A 7,580-nucleotide genomic window follows, 5' to 3' on the forward strand; every position below is an offset into this window, starting at 1 on the left:
TGTCTGACATTTATTACAACAGATGGCGGGGAGAGGGCAGGAGGCCGTGATATAGCTGGTTGCTTCTTAGCGATAGCAGCATTTTTGCAATCAGTCCCCGTGAAATTTGGCTCTTCCTCCTCGTCACAGATAAACTCGGGCCTGAAAATAATTCCTTTTTAGAGGAGGAAGGCATGTTGCACCTTGAATTTGCCTTTTTTGCCTTTTTTTTGCACCTTCCAAGCCACCGGCGGCCTTCACTACATCAGCACCAGCAGGACTACTCATTAGGTAGTTGAAGCACGTGCTTAGGGCACCCAGAAAGCAAAGGCATGTACACAAAAATAGGTTGCGGGGGGGGGGGTTATATAAAAAAAGAACTTGACGTTTGATTATTTTTTAAGCATCAAAGTAGACATCCGGAAAGAAGTTATATTAATTTCAACATACCTTTAAGTTTTGCATCATTTCAAAAAACAAAAAGTCATTTTACAGTTTTGAATTGCTTTTATTTTGAATTGCATATGGGGTGCGGAATGACGGGCAACACACACACACACACACACACACACACCCTTGCTGCGTCATCTCCTCCATTTGATCTCTCGTTTCTCACTTGCACCCATCTGCCATTGACACCAGCCCATCCGTCTTCCAGGGATCCGTTTGAGTTTTTGTGTTTTTTTAATGAAAGAAGATGAAGAAAAAGCCGAGGTGAATGATTTATACAAGAGCTGTGAAGCGCTTTGAAGGATTGAACCATGCGACACAGAAGCAAAGCATTCTTTAGAAGCCTAATTCCTTTCCACCAGGAACAGGAAAAGGGAGGCCTTAAAATTGGCTACCCAGTGACGCGCGCGGGCCCAGAGTTACGACTTGCCCCAGCCCAGCCAGAAGAGCTTTGCACCTCCGTGCCAAAGGAACAGCCAGCGGCGCGTGCAAAAGGCTCCCCGACGCGCGCCTTGCGCGCTCATACCTGCACCGCGTCTCCAGCCGCCTCCGCTGCTGCGCTTTCATCCCGTCTTGTCCGCGCTTGTCCCGCCCGGCCTCTCCAAGGAGCTCCTGCGCGCTTCCCCGGGCACTTTGCCTGCGAGCCGGCCGAAGCCCTTGATCTCTTAACAAGCCGAGTTCAGAGCTGACAGTGCCGGACCCGAGCAGGCGCTTTGGTTCGCGCTGACCCAGGTCCGCCCGGGGAGTTTTCTCCAGCGCGCTTTTCACTTTTCGGTGTAAGGTTAAGATCCAAGCAGCTCCTTCTTTACCTAGTCCTAGGTCCTTCAAGGGCTGGGAGGGAGGAGGGGCACAGGCCCGGGGCTCGAATTTGCATACAGTTCGCATGTGCTAGTTTACTAGCTATCGGAGCGGTTTAACAATCAATTCGTCTTCCTAGGAAACTGGGGGTACTATAGCTCTGTGCGGGGATAAAGGGCCTCCTAACAATTCTCGGCTGCCCTATAATTAGAAAAGGATATTATTTTATAACATAACATGAAAAGGACCAGGAACGGGCTTTGTGATCCCATATGCACTATACCGACGAAGCAGTATTATGTTACTATAAATAATCATAGCTGTTCCCCAATTAATCTCGGGAACTGTAGTTTGTTAAGGGCGTTGTTAGGAGACCGGTGTATTGCCATCACCCTTATAAATTCCAGAGTGGTTTGACAATCCCCTTGAGGGATAGCTCAGTAGAGCACGAGACTCTTAATCTCAGGGTCCTGGGTTCGAGTTCCACATTGCGTGAAAGATTTCTGCATTGCAGGGTGCTGGGCTTGTGGTCAATTCCAGCTCTATTACCTATTCAGTGCCTCTTTTCAGGGAAATCTGGGAATGGTAGCTCTGTGAGGGGTGGGGAGTCTCCTAACTCTCAGCCCCCTTAATAAAAACTATGGTTCCTAGGATTCTTGGGTGGGGGGAGCTGTGACGGTTTAAAGTGGTATGAAACTACAGTGGTACCTCGGGTTACATACGCTTCAGGTTACATATGCTTCAGGTTAAATAATAATAATAATAATAATAATAATAATAATAATAATAATTTATTATTTGTACCCCGCCCATCTGGCTGGGCTTCCCCAACCACTCTGGGCGGCTTCCAAAAGAATATTAAAATACTGTGATACATCAAACATTAAAAGCTTCCCTAAACAGGTTACAGACTCCGCTAACCCAGAAATAGTACCTCGGGTTAAGAACTTTGCTTCAGGATGAGAACAGAAATCGTGCTCCGGCAGCAGCGGGAGGCCCCATTAGCTAAAGTGGTGCTTCAGGTTAAGAACAGTTTCAGGTTAAGAACGGACCAATGGAACGAATTAAGTATTTAACCCGAGGTACCACTGTACTTGAAACGTAAAGTGCCGATTGGGCCTTGTGGGGGTGTGACAAAACATCATTTGTTCTTAAGTCCGCATCCCAGTTAAACGCATTCCAGTGGACATCATTGCCCACCCTCAACAATAATTCTCTCTTATAGGCCTTGTGGTGGAGACTGGAGAGGGATTAGGAGATCTGTCCTTGTCTACAGATTTTGTCCTAATCAAAAACAGCTACTTATCAGCAAAAACAGAAACGCAATCATGGAAGATTCAACTAACTGGAGCCAGCCTTGCCCGCCCCCCGCCCCCCCCATATTGGGTAGCATGATTACAAGACCCAGGAACTTAAGCCGTGACATCAAGGACTCATCCAGCTGCTCATCTTCCTCTGTCACCTGCCAGCAGTGCTCATGACAAAACATGTTGGTCTCTCTGTGCAAAAAAGGACAGGCAGACACAAAAGATGATACAAGGAATGTCTACATTTAGAAATCAGTGGGGGAGCATTTCAGTTTCCCAAGAGGACATTCCACAGCAGACTAGAACATTGCCCTTGTCTGCCGGAAGAATTTTAAAGGGAAACATTCCAGGGCAAAATAGCCAAATTAGAATGTAGCACAGAGTTTTATTCTATCTGTTTGGGCTTGAATAGAGGCGATGGCTTTGTATCCCATTAGAGATTAATTAACACGGCAAATCAAGAACAACCAAGCACTGCTGTTGTGAATGGTCACTGTGTTTATTTTGCAAATATTTAAGGTTTAATTGAACTGCCGCAGTTCACTCGGCATGGCCATTTGACCCCACTATTATTGCACACTCAGAAAATCATAGAATTGGAAGGGATCCAGAGGGTCATCTAATTCAGCCCCCTGCAGAGAGGGAATCCTATCTACAGCCATCCCTGAGCAGGCTCAGACTACAGTACCAACCTTCTGGTTGGCAGCCAGACACACTGATTCATTGCGCCACAGATACAACAACAACAACAACAACTTTATTACTAATAGCGCAGTCTTTAAGGTGCCAGAAGACTCTTTGTTTTGTTGCTTTAAAAATACATGCTTGTGAAACTACAGTGTGTAAGAATTGGGTCTCTGCATCGGCCAGTGTAAGCAACACCTAAGGCAGAATCAGTGCTAGACCCCAAATTCAAATCACTGCAGAGACAGAGGGCGCATCATGTGGGGCTATTGGCCTCAAGTTTCTTTTTTAACCTGCATCGTGGGGGAAATGGACTAGAATAGCAAGTGACTAATAAGTCTATCAGCACCTTCATTGTACAGCTTTTGATGTATCCTGAAGATACAGGCCTTTCTCCTGGCCTTTGACACTTAAGATTATACATTTTTAGGATCTGTTCTAGTTCTGACTGTCATTTTAAAAAAACACAAAAAACACCTCTTTTAATGCTCCATTTTATATTGCTGTAACCTGCCCTAGGACCTTCTGGTGAACAGCAGATAATAATAATGATGATGATGATGATGATGATGATGATGATTGCTTAAGAACTTTCTTTAAATCATACCTGCCAGCATAGGCTCACATTTCTGTATTCTGTCTTTTTGAAGTGTTTCAGTTTATTCTACTTTTGTTTTGTTTTGGAAGAGGCAAAGAATACTCGGAAGCTCGAACACAGCTTGTGCTCAGATCCTGGATTTCTTTTCATTGTTTTCTATGGGCCACTCACATTTCTGCTATGAAGCAGGCAGAAGGCGTGGGAGGGGATTCCGAAGGACTCAGGGAAGTTTAATCTTCAAACAATTTGAATTGCATCTCCAGCCTTTTCCTGCTGATGTTGCCCAAGAGGCTGTTAGGGACCAGCTAAGATTTCACACTGCTGACAGCGTGTGGCATCCAACTCAGCGCTACTCAGAGTAGATCCATTATAATCAATGGACTGATGTTAATGGCAGAGCCATATTCTGCGTACGGCTAGTGTTGCGTCAAACGCACTATCGTTCACCTTTCACCGCAAATGGGTTTATTCTGACGTACAAGATCCAGCTTCTTCCAAAACAATGGGATGATGGAACTGTTACAAACGTACACTAAACTGGTTGGGGTTTTTAATGTGCTCCATTTTCAGAACAATATTGCAAGGTAGGTTAGACTAAAAGATTGTGATGAGCCCAGACTCACACTCAAGAGCTATGGCGGTCCAGCGTCTGCAGCAGGGTCCCTGCCTCCAGCATCCTAGAGTCACCCAATCATCATGAAAGGGGAGCATTTTTAGCCACTGAAGAAGTGGTCTTCTCATCTGATCAGAGCCAATCAGAGTGAAAGGAGGTGAGTCAGCTACTGGGGATTGGCTCCTGGGGCCACTCCAGAGAAGATGTACAGGAAGAACAAGAAGGTGGGGCCCAGCGACAGAGCATATGCCCATGCTGCCCAGGGCGGGCGCAGTCCCAAGGGGGGCGGGGGGCATGGATGGTGCCCCCCCAGGTTAGGGATAGCCACTTGGGTGCATTGGGCAGCGCACACACCCTGCAGCCAGGGGTGGGACGAGCTGCCAATGGCTGACATTTGGCGCACCGCCCACCCATGACTCCCAAGCCTCCCCCAAGCTGTCAAAACGAAGGGGGAAGGGGGGGTAATGCCACTGGCAAAGCAGCGCAGCTCCCCCCTTCCCCCGACAGCTCGGGGGAGGCTTGGGAGTCGAGGGTGGGCAGTGCGCCAAATGTCACCCCCTCTTAGCGAAGACACCTGGAGCAGTCCACCCCCACCGCACCTCCCTTCCTCCGCCCCTGACGATGGGGATTTTCTGTATGTTCCAAAGCTAGGCATTTAGGAACGCTGAAAACAACAAGGGCTTCCGTTTCGAGAGAATGGTGTGCAGGTTCTGTTACGTGCAATCGAACTTCGTGGAAAGCACAACTCAGGTCAATCCATATTAAGGTATTGGAGCACTCAAAATCCCAGCTCCGTGCACAGAAAATAGCAGATCTAGCTAAAAGGCAACACATGGATCCCCTATCATTATTACTGTATAATAATGTTGTATATTATTGTTAAAAGGTAAAGTACCCCTGGACGTTTAAGTCCAGTCAAAGATGACTATGGGGTTTCTGTGCTCATCTCGCTTTCAGGCCGAGGGAGCCGGCGTTTGTCCACAGATAGCTTTCCGGGTCATGTGGCCAGAATGACTAAACCACTTCTGGTGCAACAGAACACCATGACAGAAGCCAGAGTGCATGGAAACACTGTTTACCTTCCTGCCGCTGCAGTACCTATTTATCTACTTGCGCTGGCATGCTTTCGAACTGTTAGGTTGGCAGGAGCTGGGACAGAGCAAGGGAGCTCACCCCATTGCGGGGATTCGAACCACCAACCTTCCGATCGGCAAGCCCAAGAGACTGTGGTTTAGACCACAGTGCCACATAATTTATAAGATTATTGTACGGGTAATTTTCATTTTGCATGGGGGTTCCGTGCTGGACTCCCGTATGTGTTGATGCAGTGTGCCTAGAACCATACCGTTCCATTATTCTATGACCCCATCTGAAACCCAAACAGCCACTGCTGGTCAGTGTAGGCGGTACTGAGATAGCTGGACCAATGGTCTGTGTTATATACTGAAGTTCTCACCCTGGGCCAGCAGGGGGATACTGTAGATAGTTTTCACTCAGTTCCACATATGCAAATAAGGAATTGAAAGTGACGTTCAGTGATTGGATAGATACAGAAAGTTGTTTCTGTTGCGTTGTAGTGGAGCTCTATATAAGCAGGCTGGCTGAACCCTTCAGTTCAGTTCTGTTCTGGCCTGTGAATAAACAAGAGCTATTTGAAGAATCACTGTGTCGTCTGATATGTTCACCCACAACTTAACAGTCTGACTCAGCCCAAGGCAACTTCTTAACCTACCCACTTGATGGACATGTGCTTCCAAGGAAAATGGAAGCTGGGTAGGGAACTGAAACCTAATTCCAAACACTAAATATTTTTGGGCCGGATTCACCTAACAAACCCAGTGCAAAGACTTCTCTTGCACGATGGATCTTTCCCCTTCTTCTTCCCTGCGCCCCTGAGGTTGGCTGGAGGTGGGGGCTTTTTTTGGAAAAACTCCCTGAACAGTGTGGAGGGATGAGAGGGAGGATCTTGCCATCTGGCAAGATGAATTGCATCTGGAGACAGAAAATTTGTAAGAGAGCAACATTGAATTCTACTTGTACAGCCTAATATTTATCAAAATATTTCAAAGGCATATGTTCCGACCAAGACAAGCAAGTTAATTGCTTATTATATAATTACCAGTGCATTTTTAAAAAATAATTATAATAAAAAATTGTGTCCCAGGCTCTCCCAGCTAGAATGATGTAGAAGCCTCCCCTGCCAGCCACCTGAAAAAATGTTGTTTGTCTTAATGGCATTCTTTTAACTTCTCTCAAAATCCTCACAGATGTTTTGCTTCAATGGGACTCTCCAGATTTGCTTTGAAATGTGGTGGCAGATCTAATTGCGCTCCTGGTTCCTGCCGAGTAATTAAAGGTGCCATTTTGCGCTTCCCGTTGCGCTTTAATTTGTTGCTTTGCTTCCTCTGCTCTTGTGCCTTTAACTGGCATGAAAAGATAAGGAACTGCCTTTCCTCCCTTAACTGATGCACGACAAGCTGCGGTTAACGGCATAGGAAGAGGGGCAGCTTTTTTTTAAAAAAAAAAAAATGGCAATCTCTCTGCCACACATCCAATTGTTGCTTCTTATTCCACAGCAACGGCCAAGACCCTCCCAGTTGTGTGTTTACAGTGGGGCTCTCAAAGCTTTATAATAACCACAAATGTCGAGGTGCAAGGCCCCGGAAAACTGAATTGGCACATCACCAGGGGATCAGGTGCCAATTCTGGGACAAAGGCCCAGGTAATTAGCTTCTGGGACACCTGGTTTTATCGTTAAAACATTACTCCATGAGCAGCGTGCGACATCTCCAAAGGACCTGTATTTGAGTTTTATTTACATGCCGTCCCGGTTTCCGATTTGATCCCAGAATGTCCCTATTTATGGCGTCCCTATTTTCATCAGAGAAATGTTGGCGGGTATGGAGCTATGTGACCCCCAAGCCAAGGAGATAAGTAACTACACTACTTTTAGAAGAGGTCTGAAGGCAGCCCCAAATGTTTAATGTTTTTATATATGTTAGAATCCACCCAAAGTGGCTGGGGCAAACTAGTCAGATGGCCATAAATAATAAAATTATTATGATTATTATTATTATGGAATAGGATGTCCCTATTTTCATTGCAGAAATGTTGGCGGGTATGAGGGTCCCCGTGCCACCAAAGACTTCCT

The sequence above is a fragment of the Podarcis filfolensis genome (genome assembly GCF_964270895.1).
Source record: "Podarcis filfolensis genome assembly, chromosome: 8".
NCBI classification, from domain to species: Eukaryota; Metazoa; Chordata; class Lepidosauria; order Squamata; family Lacertidae; genus Podarcis; species Podarcis filfolensis.